The sequence below is a fragment of the Heteronotia binoei genome, chromosome 7 (assembly GCF_032191835.1).
Source record: "Heteronotia binoei isolate CCM8104 ecotype False Entrance Well chromosome 7, APGP_CSIRO_Hbin_v1, whole genome shotgun sequence".
Lineage (NCBI taxonomy): Eukaryota > Metazoa > Chordata > Lepidosauria > Squamata > Gekkonidae > Heteronotia > Heteronotia binoei.
Window position 1 is genome coordinate 90,009,306 of NC_083229.1, and position 17,019 is coordinate 90,026,324.

The window sequence follows — 17,019 nt, forward strand, 5'->3', positions numbered from 1 at the left end:
CCCTGATTTTTGGGGCTCCCCCAGAAACCTGCCAGCTGGCTGGTTGGGAAAGCCCCACCCCACAGTTCTCCATGGCCCCATGGGCACCATGTGTTACTGCCCCACAAGCTGCACATTTGTGGCTTGCAGGGCAGGTGCACTGTGGTACTTGCTCTTTCCAAGTGGGGGCCATGCACACCTACCCCACAAGCAATCCATTTGCGACTTATAGGGCAGGCATGCACAACATCTGCTCTTTCCAAGCATGCGCCACCAGCTCCTGCCCTGCAAGGTGTGGAAGGCAGGTGCACAGGGCGCCCACTCTATTCAAGCAGGGGCTGTGTGCACCTTCCCTGTGAGTGGTGAATTCATGACTTGAAGAACAGGCATGCAGGGAGCTCACTTTCCCCTAACCATTTAAAGGGAAGGTCCCTTTAAATAGTGGGGAAAGCAAGGGGGGGCACGTGTGCAGCGCTGCATCTCCAACATGATGATATTATTCTGCATGATGTCATTGCATCAGAGATGGCCCCTCCCCCTCCCAGAACACTGCCCTCCGGGGAGAAGATAGGACCTGGTATCCCTATTTTGGGCAGGAGGGGAAGCCAGGGGAAGACACAGTTTTGGGAGGGGAGGGACCTCAGAGATGTATAATATGGTACCACCTTTCAAAGCAGCCATTTTGTCCAATGAAACTGATGTCTGTATCCTGGAGACCATTTATAATTCTGGGAGCTCTCTAGTTACCTGGCAGCTTGGCAACCCTACTTTGAACCTGTACTCACCTTAATCCAGATTGTAACCTTGACCTAGCCTTTCTTAGTGGTGCTCTGAAGGCCAGACCCTGCCTCCAGCTACTAGGTGAATCCTTCTGCCTGAGAAGACATGACCATGCTGCTGAAGTCAGAGCAATGTCACCCAATGTCAGCAGCCTCTGAAACTAGCTTTGAAAGGTGTTAGGATTCATAGGGTTGCCAAGTCCAATTCAAGAAATATCTGGGGACTTTGAGAGTGGAGCCATAAGCAAAGTTGTGACAAGCACAACTGAACTCCAACAGGAGTTCTGGCCATCACATTTAAAGGAACTGCACACCTTTTAAATGCCTTCCCTACATTAGAAATAATGAAGGATGGGGCACCTTCTTTCGGGGCTCATAGAATTGGACTCCTGGTCCAATCTTTTCGAAACATGGAGAGCATTTTGAGGAGAGTCATCAGATGCTATGCTGAAAATTTGGTGCCTCTACCTCTACAGCCCCTCTAGAGCCCCAGATACCCCCAGATCAATTCTCTATTATACCCTATGAGAATGGATCTCCATAGGGAATAATGACGTGACCAGAGGACATTTCCCTCCCCCCCTCTTTCTGATGACTCTGAAGCGGGGGATTGGCATCTCTACTCACAAGTTGCTGAAGTTTCAACTTCTTCAAAGTAACACAGAGCAACTAAAGGTTCAAGTTTACCTTTCCTATGCAAAGGACCTCCAGAAAGATTGTGCAACCAAGGGAGGGTCTAGGCTGTTTTCACAGCCACTGGGAGCAGCCATGTTCTTCTGCCTTCTCCCCCCGCCCCCATTCAGCCTTAAACACACAGACACACCATCCCAAGAGGAAGCTTTTCTCAGTGGAGTCTGAAGCCTCCAGAGGTAGAAAGGCACATGGTGGCTGTGGGGGTGGGGCTTCCCCCCATCGGTCAGCTGACTGGGAGTGGGAAGGAGCCTGCGAAAGTGGGAGAATCCCTGCTGGGGCCTGGGGATTGGCAAGCCTAGTTAGGAATGGTTAGAAAAAGGCTTAAGGAAGGGCTGATAAGGAAAGGTCCCCTGTGCAAGCACCAGTCGTTTCCGACTCTGGGGTGATGTTGCTTTCACAACATTTTCATGGCAGACTTTTTTATGGGATGGTTTGTCATTGCCTTCCCCAGTCAACTAAACTTTCCCCCCAGCAAGCTGGGTACTCATTTTACCGACCTCAGAAGGATGGAAGGCTGAGTCAACCTTGAGCCGGCTACCTGAAAACTCAGCTTCCACCAGGGATCGAACTCAGGTCATGAGCAGAGCTTAGGACTGCAGTACTGCAGTTTTAACACTCTGCACCACGGGGTGATTAGACAATACATTAAATGCAAGTTGGGTTGCCAGTGGGGTTACCCCAACCCAACTCTCATTTAATGTGTCACCTGGCGTACACCTTAAAAACAATGTGTGTGGGGCAAATCAACTCCTGAGTACATGATGGCAGAAGAGGCTTTATCATTTTCTTCCTTCTACCCAGTACACTTTTGCTACAAGTGGGGAAGAATGGCTGTTTGTCTTACTTCTGGTTCCATGTGTCTGCCCAGGAGACACATGGAACTGGCAGTAAGACAAACAGCTCACCTGCATGGGCCTTTTATAACAATATCCCCTTGATGAAGAGCTATGCAGTGCTGTGGAGCATCCTTCAGTTTATAATGATAATCACAAGACACTTAGTACATTAGCTCTTTTGTTTGGACCCCACATAGATTCTATATTTGGTCCTCTACCATTCACTCATAGTATTTAAATTGCACAAGAAATAACTGAATATTTTTTATTGCTGATTAGCTTCAAACTGTGACAAGAAAACTCTAGTGAATACTTTGCTGTTCTTTCACATGAATATATCCCTTAAAATAAAAAAATATATTAAATTAAACAATTTATTAAATTAAATTAAATAAATGATGTCAATCTGCTGTAATGTTTCCAGCTCTATGACACACATGGGCTCTTTTTTTCTTTAGGCAAGCATGTACTCCTGAAGCTCACCTGCACACACTTCTTAGATCTGTTTAGTAAGAAATCATGAAAGAGAGTGAGCAAAGCCAAAGACTGTTTTTCCAACTTGCCTTGACATGTTTTGCTTGCTACCCTCTGTTAAAATCATAAGGAATTACAAGCAATGGTCAGCCGACAGCCGTTCTTATGGGAATCTTTAAAATATTAATCAAAGCACTGGGTTTTTTACCCTGTTGATGCATGGCAGGGAAAAGCAAGTGGAAATACTACACCGTTAATGTTCATTAAGGCTTCCCTGTAGAATGTTGGAATTGGCTTTGGAAGCTGAGTAGAGAAGAGGTCCACATACCTCATTAGACTGTCTGAAGCATACAAATACCTTCCCTTAGGCAAATATATGTATTCCAAATACAGAGATAGCACATGAATCTTCTTATTGTGGTGGTGGGAATATTTAAGGGGTCAGCTTTAGACATTGTGTAAGTGGGGATCTGCCACATTTTCTTATGTGTTTTGTACTAGGTCACTGAATTATGTCACCTAATTCCATATATACGGTATCTGAGAACTGGGGGTTATCGGCATAGCCAGCCCTGAATCTAAAGTTTGGAGTCCTGTTCTCCTACAACACTCTCAAGAGAGTCGCTAACCTTCAGAGACAGTTGAGGAAGAGAGCACTTATCACAACCTGTGTAAATGTCTAAAATAGGCTTTTGGTGAGCAAGCTGCTTGTGGTTTTGTACAATCCTATCCAGGACCTGGTTCAGGTGATATTCCTCTGTACAAACAGCATGCAGGGATGTGTGAGATAGTGCTTTGTCTCCTGTTCACCCACTTTGCTGATTTGAGTGAAATAGGCCTAAAATCCAATACATATAGCTCTGGATAGTGCAACTGATAATCTACTGCATGTCTAGGAATTACCATAGGACATGTGGCAAAGTATATTGGTTTTTACCAGCATAACCTCTGTTTAAACATTAGCTTGGATTCCATTGTATATTTCTGTTGCCGGAATGGACTTGACTCAGTGGAAAGGAATCTCCTCTTCTAATTGCTGTTTAAAATGATCCTCAAAATGTTGATCCTGGGGGACAGGTGATCCCAAGGAACATCAGGAAATGGGAGTTGACATGCTGCAGCAGGATGGATGGATGTGTGTCACAAAATCACTCATCCCTTCCATTAAGGGAAATTTTCTGCAGGATCCAGGCTATTATACTCCTGTATGAATATCCTGTGTCCTCAAAGGTGAGACAGGTGTGCAGGGAGAGAAGGAATTATTTATTTATTTATTGAATAATCATGCTCTTTTACCATGTGCAGGAGTGAGATGAGTGGGAAATATTATCTGAACATTATCACTAAAATGTTAGTGCCGGCTAATTAAAGCTATGTATAAGACAGCAACACAAGAAAAACTACAATAGTGGTAATGAAGATAGGAGAGACATGATTGGCAAAGAGTAAACGTGAGGTGAGGTTACTTATCCTTTCAAAACAGTTGTAGACACAAATAGATAGCTGACATTTCTGTGGAAAAGGAATAGTTTAGTCTGTTTCCAAGGTAATAAATCTGGAGGTACAAAGATGCAAGTGAGAAAAGGAAATTAAGGATGAAAATAACGGGACATTCCCTTGAGGTACAGTAGTCTTATAATCAAAAGGTTGGGTTGGCATAGTTCACCTGAATAACTAAGATTCTTGTGCCAAACTCAAAATAGAAGATTTTTCTAAACAAAGGAGGTCCAAAAGCAGAGTGAAAATGGGAGGGGAGGGAGAGAGAGAGAGAGAGAAACAAAGATGTGGAAGCAAATTATGGGGGTGGGTAGAAGAATGGAAGAAGTTATGCCAAGCCCTGCCTGTCTTGCAGAGCATCCATTGTGTCATGCTGTTGGAAGAAGGTTTGAAGAAAAAATCTACTCAAAATGCTGCAGACAAAGCAGTCTTTTTATACTTCATACTGGTGCCTTTTTCTGTCAACTCTATGAGTTTATGATTCTATTATTCTAGTGTAGAAAATCAGTTTGGGGACAGAGCTGAACCAGGATTAAAGGTCTGGTGCAGAATTGGCCTAATAGTCAGGGTACTTGATTAACTGAGAAGGAGGTGATAATGGGGCAGAAGATGACATTATTTTGTTGAGGGGCTTGATTAGAATTTATGGTGGAATACAGAATTGTTATTTTACAGATGCCAGCTATTCATTCTGGTGGATCCTGTGAGTAGGGGTATCCTACAGAGTCATATGAAGAGTCCTTGATGGGGTGGTAAAACACCTTTTTCATGGGAACCTAACTATATCACCAGAAGTTGCATTTTATCTGCACATAATCCTGATCAGGAGTAACTGTAGAAAAATAGGTGGTGGACCTCATCCAAGAATTGTTATGCAGCTGCACCTATTATTCAATGGACAAGGTGGTGAGGAGGAGGGGGAACCCTTAGAAAGGTTCAGGACCTGTGCTCCTGTGAACTCCTGCTGAATCCGAGGCCTGATCCTGATCATGATTCACTGCTCAGTCTAAGATGGAGGCTGTTTTTACATAGGATATTTGTTCCAGGTTTGATGCTGTTGAGAACTGTTTGTTTTAAGCTTTTGCACGGCATTGTGATGCATTTGTGTATATCCAGGGTTTTCCCCAGCTTTTCTCTAATCTTTTTCAAACCTGTTTTGTTGCACAGTTTTGGCAAACTCTACAGTAAAGTTTGGATGGCTGCTGTGTAGGTGGGAAAGATCAGATTTTTCTCAGTCCTGCCCACATGGCAGCCATTTTCTCTGGACCCATGATAACCATTTTTAGCAACCAAAATAATGTGATGATCAGGTCTCTGAATTCCCAGCTTTCAGTTTTTAAAGTAAATCTCTAGCTCCTTATTGTTGCAGAGATATAGCTTCCCCATTTTTTCTCTACAACAAATCCAAAAAATCTGATAATGTTATAACAATATCAGATGTTTAAAAAAAACCTTGAAAAAGCACTGGTGTAGTGATGGTGGGAAATAGCCAGGGAAAATATGGGGGAAACAGCTAGGCAGAAGCCCCTTTGCTTCTGCAGTGTATCAGCAACTACAGCAGAAACCACATAAGCTTTTTCCTATGTGGAAAACACTGGAATCTCCCTATATCTCTGGCTCAAGGTTGCCAGATCAGAGTTGGGACTATTCTTGGAGACTGAGGGAAGAGAGGGACCTCAAGCGGGATGTGATGCTGTTGGATCCACTCTTTGGAGCTGCCACTTTCTTCATGGGAACTGATTAATGTAGTCTGGAGACCAATTTTAATTTCTGGAGAACCTCAGACCCTGCCTGGAGACAGGCAACCCTGCCTGGCTGTGTACATTTCTGGGAATGAAGGGAGCGCCAGAAATCATGGCTTCTGTCAGGGAGGAGGTCTTGGTGTAATAACATTGCATTAGATCCAACCTGGCTTCTTGTTGCTAAAAAAAAGGGAAATGCTATATTGAAGATTATGGGATAGGGGGTATATTAAAGACAGCAATTAGGTGAGACTGAATGAAATATATATATATATATATATGGCTGGATGAAATATATATATATGACTGAATGAAATATATATATATATATATGGCTGGATCCAGTCCTTTATGCAACATTTGACTAAAACTACATATCACAAATATTTTCAGTGAGGGAAAAAACTTTACTTGGTTAAATATATGAACTTGAGGGTTGGTATGATATATTTGTGTAACTAATTATTGCCTAAAGGAGAGGAAGAATGTTCTGTGAGGTCAGCACAAAGAGTCTTTGGGGTTCAGTGCAAAATTAATCAAGAGGCCTTCAGCTGACAGCTCTGTTTGGCAACAGATTCTATTCTTATTTTTTTTCATTAGCCCATTCAATATTTTAGTAGAAGAGCTGACATAAAGAAACAACAAGGATGCCTTAACTTAAAGGAATCTTATTGGTGAAGGGACAGGAATTGGTAGTTCTGCCTAGCAGTTCCATAAATGTTGCTTTACTGTTTAGATTTAAGGGGCTGCTAGTACTGTCTACAAGATGGATGTAAGCAAATCATGGAGCCATGGAGAAATCTTATCATAGGGGAAAAAACAAAGAAACAGAGTTGCTTATTAGAAAAACTGAATACACATTTAGTGTTTAGAACTTGAGCAGAAAATATTCGCAAATAACCTACCAGTCCACTCAACAACATTTGAAACCTTCTTCTGTTTTAGGAGATTTATTCCCTTTTAAGCTTTAAGTGGCTTTTTCTCCAGAGAAGAGCCACTTAAGCCAGAGGCAGGCTTCTTAGACTGAAGGACATTTCAGACTTTGCTGATTAGTGTGGTAGGATACTGTGTCTGTGTTAAATATAGTAAATCCGTGTTATGTTATTCTAAGTCCAACCAGAATTCATCCCAATCTTGCAGAATTGCAGGATTCATCCCAGTAGTAATAGTTGTATTTTTACAGAAGTCAGAATATTTTGGAGAGGTATGAGCAGTGAAGAGAAAACAGGTCAGGAGTTTGTTATTTGTCAATGGGTGGTGGTAGGGTGACCTAGTATCTGGAAGTTCTAAATCCTCTTTAGTTTCTTATCTATCTGAAAAGGTTGTTTTCATATTTTAAAACATTGCTATGCAACCCAGAAAGCAAGATGTTTGCTAAAAGAGAAAACTTAACACTTCCAGGGAACAAAAAGCCTGTGCACATTTCAAACATCACTCTCTTTTAACAGGTGCAAAGATGGATTCCAGACACCTAACCATAAGATTGCAAAGAAGCAAAAGTCATCGTTAGAATTCTTATGGCATCTTTCCATAAAGGAAAAGCTACTATTCAAGAAGTTATACTGAGCCTGGGGGGCTGGAAAATGGAGAGCTGAACTGCTTCTCACAAGGGAAGCAGCTGGAACCTCTGTGTGGGGGTAGAGAAGGCAATTCAACTCCTACTACCTACTTTTCTCATCTAGAGAATAGTCCAAGACACGCTTGGGAAACTTGGAGGAGATTTACTTTGGCGGAAAGGGAGCTCTGGAGGGGGCTCCTTTGTAGCTTTGAAGGATCTCTGGCGACGAGTGCATTACATCGTCTGTAGAGGGTCTCCAGAGTCATTAAATTGACTTAAACTCACGAGGATCCAGCACCTCTATACGACAAATAACATCTGGATTACAACTAGGACAGTGTCCACTTGGATAGCTGCTGCTGAAGGTATTGATTTTTATCTTTCACTCCGGGACTAAAATAAGGATTTACAAAAATAACTAAAAGGTGGCAAAAAGACTATATCATGCTTATATAAAGAAGAGGAGGAGGGGTGAATTTGGGACTATTTAATATTAAAGAACAGAGTTTAAAAGTGAAAAAAACAAGAATGTTTTGAATACTTGTGGTTTCTGAAAAACACCCCCATCGTCACAGCATTGCTGGTCAGTATAATTCCATAGGAAGTGACGTTTTGTAGCATCGCATGATTTGATTATCAGTGAGAACGGGATTTGGAGGCAAGTAAAGAAGGAAGTAACCATTGGAAGAAGGTCAAATTGCAAGTCAGCCAGCCTACTCTAGGACTGAAAAACCATAGAAAAACATCGGCAGCCATTAAAGAAAGGGCAAAATAAAATATTATTTTAAAGTGTTTGGGACTTCAAAAATTGGTGGAATTGGCATATTTGGACATTATAAAGTTAACACTATTGGACAGTATTGTTGAAAGCAATTATAAAGGCCTGAAAAGAAAGAAATTGTTTTGAAAAAAGAAGTAAGAAAAGTCATGACCGCCATTTTGGATTTTTTTTTAAAATTGAAATATTAATATCTTGGCTTGGAGTGCCCCAGGAGCAGCGATTTTAGGCTCATTGGAAAGATCAAGGCTTGCTCTTTTAAATCTGATATATAGTTTCAATTTGCTGAGACCAAGTTTTCAAGTATTTTTTAATGTCAGATCACAAGGCAATACGTACAAGGGCCATGTCAATGGAAAAGATGCAGGAGCAGTTAGAGGCTATGGAAGCAAGGCTGATGAAAGGAATGAAGGAACTCAAGAAAGAAATTAAAAAGGACATTGAAGCTAGTACAGTAGCTTTAAAGAAAAAAATTGAGGATCTTAAAAATGAAACTGGTAACATCAAAAAAAGTGGATGATGTGGAGAAAAAAGTAAAAGAATATGGTTCCACCTTAAAAAGTGTGCAAGAGAAAGCTGTTTTGCAGGACTGTAAGCTGATGGAAAACCTGGTATGTCTGAGAGAAGTACCTGAGAATGAACAAGATCTGAAGGATGATATAATAAAAATTATTGTGGATTTTTGGAAGATGACTTAGAAACATCAAAATACCAATATGACTATGTATATAGAGTCAATTCTCTCTATGCTAAGAAAAATAAATAACCAAGAGACGTGGTAGTAAAATTTGTGACACGGGATATGGTGGGAAGAATTATAGTAAAAGCTTTGAAAAGAACTTCGTGGTGGAAGGCAGCGTAGTGAGGATTATGAAAGAGCTGCCAAGGAAAGTACTAACTGATAGAAAAGCCTATAAAAATTAACAGGAAAATTACAGGACCATGATATAAGGTATAGATGGATTCTACCAGAAGGTTTGAGCTTTGAACTCCAAGGATTACAATTACAAGTGTACAAGAACTGAGAAGATTTTTGGAAGAACATAAAGAATTTGGCAACACAGCTTAAAGAAGAAAACACAATGGATTACAAATTATTATCTTGGAATGTAAATAGACTAAATTCACCTCAAAAAAAGAAAAGCAACATTTCAGTGGATTACAAAGTAAAAATGCAACATAATTTGTTTACAAGAAGTTCATATTAAACAAATTATAATTTTTTATGGAATGAGCAATTGGGTCTGGAATTTTATTCGTTGGCTAAGCAAAAAAAGAGAGGTGTACTTTTCTATATTAAACAGGAATTGGAGCCAAAAGAAATTTTTAAAGATAATGATGGGAGATATTTAGCAGTGGAAGTAACATTAAATAAATAAATAAAAAACACTGCTGCTGGGACTATATGCATCAAATGGTGCGAAAGACTCTTTTTTAAAAGAAATAATGCAACAGCTTGATCAAGTGTTATATGATCAAATTTTGATAATGGGAGATTTTAATGGTACAATTAAAAATACATTGGATAGATTGGGGAGGAAAAAAAATAATAAGGAAGGGAAACTGCCAAAATCTTTTTTTGAATTAATTAAACAAGAAAACTTGGAGGATTTATGGATGAAGTTCAACTCTGAGGTACAGGACTATACCTTTTTCTCAGCAAGACATAACGCTTTTTCAAGAATCAATATGATATGGCATACAAAAGACTTAGGACTTATAACTAAAAACATAGAGATTCTTCCTAAAGTAAGAGCAGACCACAACCCATTAATGTAATCAACTAAGTCGATTAAAAAAACAAGAAGGTGGAGGTTAAATGAAGATTTACTACAAAACAAAGACATAGGGATATCTCTAGAAAAAGAAACTAAAGCTTTTTTTCAAATAAATGAAATGGAGGACATGGAATTTCAAATGGTATGGGATGCATATAAAGCAGTGATGAGAGGTATTTTTTAATTACATTGAATAATAAAGATAAAAAAAGAAAAAACAAATGCTAGACATTCAAAATGAAATAAAGAAAAAGGAAATGGAACTAAGGAAAAGACCCGGGAAGAAGAAAATTATTAGGGAGATTACAATGTTGCAGACACAACTGGGACATTTGTTGAATAAAGAAGTAGAGTGGAACCTGAAAAGACTGCAAAAGAAATCTTTTGAAGGAGCAAATAAACCTGGTAAATATTTGGCTTGGCAATTGAAAAGAAAAGAAAAGAAAAGCTAAAATTATAAGTAAAATAAAGGTTGGTGGAAAAGAAATTGTAGCTCAGGAAGGAATAAAAAGGGAATTTTTTTTAATATTACGCCAAATTATTTAAAAAATCAAAAATAAGTAAAGAAAAGTTGGAGGTATATTTGCAAACAATTAATGTGGCTCCATTGACAGAAAATATGGAAAAAGTCTTAAATGATCCGATAGAAAAAATGGAAATTAAAGCAGCAATAAATGTAATGAAAATGGGAAAAGCACCTGGTCCAGATGGATTTACAGTAAAATTTTATAAAGTCCTCAGAGAAGGGTTAATACCCAAACTGCACAAGTTGATGACTATTGTAAGAATGGAGGGGAAAGTACCGAATACGTGGAAAGAAGCAGTGATTTCTTTGATTCCAAAAGAAGATAGAGATGCCACAGATGTAAAAAATTACAGACCAATTTCATTTTTAAATGTGGATTATAAAATATACATGAGAATACTAGCAGAAAGACTTAAACAATTTTTGACGAAGTTTATTAAAGAAGAGCAAGCAGGATTTCTTCCAAGGTGACAAATAAGAGACAATATTAGAACTGTTGTAAATATTGTAGAATACCATGAAAGACATCCTCAAAAAGAAGTGGCGCTATTCTTTGCGGATGCAGAGAAAGCTTTTGATAATTTAAATTGGGACTTTATGTTTGTGGTGATGGAGAAATTGAGATTGGGAGAGAATTTTATTAGAATGGTAAGAGCAGTATACACTGAACAATGGGCAAGACTTTGTATTAATAAAGATTTAACGGAGTATATGAGATCAGCAAAGGAACAAGACAAGGTTGCCCTCTATCTCTGTTGTTGTTCATAATGACTTTAGAAATTTTGCTGATGCAAATACAGGAGGATACAGAGATAGAGGGACTGAAAATGAAGGGATTTTCCTATAAATATAGAGCATTTGCTGATGATATGTTCATAAATGAAAACCCATTAAAAGTAACGCCACGGCTCTTGAGTAAAATACAAGAATATGGAGAACTGGCAGGATTTTATATTAACAAAGAGAAATCAAAACTTTTGTGTAAAAATATGAGAATTGAAAAACAGGAAGAATTACAGAGCTTATCTGAGTGTGAAGTTACGACTAAAGTAGAATATCTACGTGTGGAAATTACCATGAAAAACATTGGCTTATATAAAAATAATTATGAAAAGTTAGGGCATAAAATGGAAGAAGATATTTAAAATGGAATAGACTCAACTTGTCATTATTGGGAAGAATAGCCGCAATAAAAATGAATATTCTACCAAGAATAATGTATTTGTTCCAAACAATTCCAATTGTGAAGGATAATAAACAATTTATTAAATGGCAAAGGAAAATTTCAGAATTTGTGTGGGCTGGGAAGAAACCAAAAATTAAAATGAAAGTGTTAACAGATGCTAAAGAAAGAGGTGGATTTCAGCTACCGGATTTAAAACCGGATTTCAACTACCGGATTTGAGATGGTGTGCTTGGTGTGGATAAAAGAATGGATAACTTTGTTAAATAAAAAACTTTTAGCATTAGAAGGACATGGAAACAAATTTGGGTGGCACGCATATATGTATTATGGTAAAAGTAAAATGGATGGCTTTTTCTTGCACCATTATATAAGGAGAAATATGTTAAATATGTGGGTAAAATACAAAAAATATGGAGATGAGAGAAAGCCGCTGTAGATAGTGCCAATGGAAGTAATAAAAATATATGTTGAAGGTGAAGGAAAGTTGCTAGCATATGGTCAAATATTGAAAATTCAAGGTGGTAAAATTGAACTAAAGATGGAAGAATTAAGTAACAAATATGATTGGTTTAAAATTCAACTAATTAAAAATCTGGTGGAAAGCGACATTAAAAGTGAAGGAATAAGAAAAGAGCAAATCGAATTGGAAAAAGTTCTGCTTGGAGATAATGAAAAGTTGATTTCAAACCTATATAAACTATTACTGAAATGGTCCACTGAAGATGAAGTAGTAAAATCTCAAATGATAAAATGGGCAATTAATGTTAATAAAGAAATACAGATGGAAACATGGGAATACTTGTGGAAGAACTCTATGAAAATTTCGACATGATATAGTATCAAAGAAAACTGTTATAAAATGATGTACAGGTGGTATATGACTCCTAAAAAGTTAGCAAAAATGAACAATAAGATGCCAGATAGATGTTGGAAATGTAAAAAGCATGAAGGTTCTTTCTACCATATGTGGTGGACTTGTGAAAAAGCAAAACAGTTTTGGCAAATGATTCAACAAGAAATTTCTAGAATCTTGGGATATGAATTTAAGAGAACTCCAGAGACTTTCCTATTGGGATTACAAATGGAGAAATTTCCAAAAGAAGATAGAACTGTAATTTGGTACTTGCTTTCAGCTGCTAGGACAATATATGCGCAGTTATGGAAGCAAGATAAAATACCAGAAAAATGGGACTGGATTGTAAAAGTTATGTCATGGAGTGAAATGGATAAACTTACAAGAATCTTGAAAGACTATGAATTAGAGGGATTTAAAATGGATTGGGATAAATTCAGAAGATATATAGAAAAAAGAATGGAAAGTAAAAGGAAATTGGGTGATTTTTGAGAATACCACTTAGGTTTTTAGAAAGAAGATGAACTTTAATAACTGGGTGGGACTTTATAAAGTATAAGAAATGGGTGTTTTTTATTTCTTTGCAAAATGATATATGTATATTTTCTTTTTTTCTTCTTATTAAGATTCTTTTCAAGTTAAAGATACCTTTTGATATTAGACTTTTAGGCAATTGGCACTGGCGGAAGTCAAGATTTGGGTGGAGGGGAGGAGGGGAAAGTGTAATGTATGGGGAAAGTAGTAAGTGTTTATTAATATTTTATTAGTATTGGATATAGTTACCATATATTACCAAATAAAATTGTTTAACTAAAAAAAAAGAAATCATACTGAGCCTATTAAGGGCCTATTGGTGGACTCCATATTGATGAAAATGGTAGTAAACACAACCAATTAGCAGCAAATTGATCCATTAGATCAGAGAGTGTCAACAAAGTGCAAAGAGGGTCTGCAGCTGACTCAGGCAAGCCAGAACAGAGGAAAATAAGGGATCCCCCCTCCCCAGTTGTCTAAGCAATCTGCACTGTTGTAAATTTCTATGCTTGCAGGGCAGGACTGGATCTACATGTTTTCTGAGGGAGAGCAAAATTAAAAAAAATGACACCCCCTTTTGGTCCCTTAGAATACAATGGACTCCATACCCAATTTGGCGCCCCCCCTCCGTTGGCGCCTGGGGTAAGCACCCCCTCTTGCCCCCCTGGATCCGGCCCTGTTGCAGGGAGATCTGGAACTTGGCAAAAAACAACAACAAAGACTGTGGAGAAATTTATCAGACCACAAGGCTATTTTGGTTGAATTTCATGGTATCCTATAGGAAAAAAAAGTAGAAGATTGAGGACCAAGAGACACAAAGGGGCCACTACAATAAAACACCTCATAATCAGAAAAACCACAAACCTGTGTATACTTTCACATGTATGTAAAATTTCCTTCTTTTCTCATTGCCATTAATTTTTATAATGGCATCATCAGCGCTGCCTTCGCACCATCCTCAACATCCACTGGAGTGACTTTGTGACCAACACTGAAGTCCTCAAGCGGGCAGAGGTTACCAGCATCGAGGCACTGCTGTTGAAGACGCAGCTGCGCTGGGCAGGGCATATTTCTAGGATGGAAAACCACCGCCTTCCCAAGATTGCCCTGTATGGCGAACTCTCCACCGGCCATCGAAATAGAGGGGCACCAAAGAAGAGGTACAAGGACTCCTTGAAGAAATCCCTTAGCACCTGTCACATCAACCATCACCAGTGGTCTGACCTAGCCTCAGATCGCAAAGCATGGAGGCACACCATCCACCAGGCTGTCTCTTCCTTTGAGAACGCAAGCATAGCTGGTCTTGAGGACAAAAGGAGATTGAGGAAGAATCGCACTGCTACAGGACCAACCCTAAATCAGACTTTTCCCTGCAGCCGCTGTGGCTGGACCTGCCTGTCCCACATTGGTCTTGTCAGCCACCAGCGAGCCTGCAGCAAACGTGGACTATTGCACCCTTCTTAAATCTTCGTTCGCGAAGCCAAGCCGAGAGAGAGAGAGAATTTTTATAGCATTAAAAAATAGTAGTCACACTAATTTTTATATGGGGATTTTATCAATAGATGTTTCACTTTTGACTTCTGTTGACAATCAAAAGAATGCAAAGAGAAGCATATGTGCATATGCATTTGGAAGGCCCAAGCAACCAGTAATGCAAACATGTCCCATTTGTATTTGACATAATTCTTCTATAGATTGTAGTACATGTGTTGGAAAAGAAGGGGTACATGAGAAGTAGTACTATCACCACTCAGAAGTCTGCCATTTTTATAGTTTGTCACATAGCCACAGAGAAGACAAAGCAACATGAAATCTCAACCTATAGTATCTCTGGCAATGGTTAATTAGGTAATAATACACAGGGACTAGCTAGCACTGTCTTGTCACTATGTCTATGCAGTGCAGGTTAGAGCTTTGCAATTCTCTTTTCAAGCTGGCCTACAAGACTAAAAAGGAGCGGTGGTGATCAGCTGCCATAGCTTTGTGGCCAATTTTGTATATGCAGGAATTGTTCCATATATTCAAGCATGGCAGTTTCCTCAACTGCAACCTGAAGGGGTTCAGTCCAGGAAAACCTTTATCATTTGATTCTGTTGAATGTGTACGCAGAGCATTTTATCAAAACAGAATGAAAGAAATAACATGGTTACCTGGAATAACTTTTTGACCATCGTGGATACTTAGGTGAATGTCTAATTACAAGTTTGGTAGAGGCTATTCTTTTCATCCATTGAACCCCATGGCACAGAGTGGTAAAGCTGCAGTACTGCAGAACTCACGACCTGAGTTTGATCCCAGCAGAAGCTGGCTCAGATAGCTGACTCCAGGTTGACTTAGCCTTCCATCCTTCTGAGGTCAGTAAAATGAGTACCCAGCTTGCTGGGGGGAAAGTGTAGATGACTGGGGAAGGCAATAGCAAACCACCCCTTAAAAAGTCTGCCATGAAAATGTGAAAGCAACGTCACCCCAGAATTGGAAAGGACTGGTGCTTGCACAGGGGACTACCTTTACCTTTTTATTCTTTTCACCCAATGGAAGATTTTACTGTTGTGACCTTCATTTATATTTTCCATGCTGAGCAAGAAAGGAAAGCAATAACCATCACCACTACCACAGAACAAAGTTTCTGACTTTCAAGCATGAAAGCATCACAGAAGTCCATAGGACATATCCCACAGAACTGCAGTATCTCTTTCCTCTTGCAGCACAGTTTGATCTGACTGTTTGAAGGCAGGAGTTCTTGATGATGAAGTGAAAAACTGTCCTCACATTCTTGAGGGGATTGTGGCTGCCCGTATTTTATGCCATCTCATTTTCAGTCTCTCCCCCCCCCATCCATATAAAATTCATTGACACTTGGGAATGACATAATAAGACAGGGGTCTGAAGAGGTAAATTGGAGAGAAATTGCATAAACGCACATCTACAGAAATGTCCATTTCTCACAATCTATTCTGCTAATGATCATAAAGGACAAATGCATGTAAGCATGAAAGCTCTGGCATTGTTTCTGGAGCTTAGTTGTTCTAATTGTTTCTGTAGGACAACTCTCCAGAAGTCCTGGCTACTGCTTTACAGAGTTAGAAACTCCTCGGGGAGTGCACAAGCTGTGCATTTGATTTTATTCCAGTTCCACACAGAGGAAGAAATTAATTTTAGCTAGCCAGCCAAATCCACTGGAAAAAGGTGACTATTGGTTATATATGGAGACAATTCTGAACATGCAATAAAAATAGAAACCGAGATAAATAATTATTTTCAAGAGGAAGAAAGGGAATGGGGAAGAAGAAAAGAAGTGCTCATATACACACGTACCTTCTCAATGAGAATAGCAACAGTCCCACAAAGGAGAGAGAAATGTCAGCAGAAGATCTGGCAGAGGAGAGAAGTTTGTGAAGCTTTCAGAGAGTATTAATCTTTTTTCCAACTTTTCTTTCTATAGGCCATGTTGCATTATGCTCTTATTTTCCTGTCCAAATGAAAGAAACAACCTTCAGGTCAGAACTACAGTAAAGCATGGTGGTAATTACCAGGAGGAAGATTGCTTATAAAGAAATGAAGTCAGCAGAGTCCTTGTGTGAGAAACAGACTAGAACATACAAATCAGAGGAAAGACAGGCATCATGTTATTAGAACCTTGGTGGAAGTCACTTTAAAATAAATTATCAGCTTTGTGCCAAATAACATTAGGCAGGCATAGGAGGAAAAAAATAAGCTAATGTATAAACAAGGAAAAGAAGATTAAGTCAGAGGAAAAGATTCACTTGCTTCTATCTGGTGGCTCCTCTTAATAGCACAATAATAGG

General features: G+C 39.0%; 1 protein-coding gene across 1 annotated transcript in view; it reads right to left on the reverse strand.

Annotated features, from left to right (window-relative positions):
- MC2R (melanocortin 2 receptor) overlaps window positions 1–16,702 on the reverse strand; it is a 37,702-nt gene extending 21,000 nt beyond the window's left edge. Inside the window, exon 1 of the mRNA XM_060242983.1 lies at window positions 16,529–16,702. The gene's annotated coding sequence lies outside the window, so the exon portion shown is untranslated. The remainder of the gene's footprint in view (window positions 1–16,528) is intronic.
- Between the last annotated feature and the right edge of the window lie 317 nt (window positions 16,703–17,019).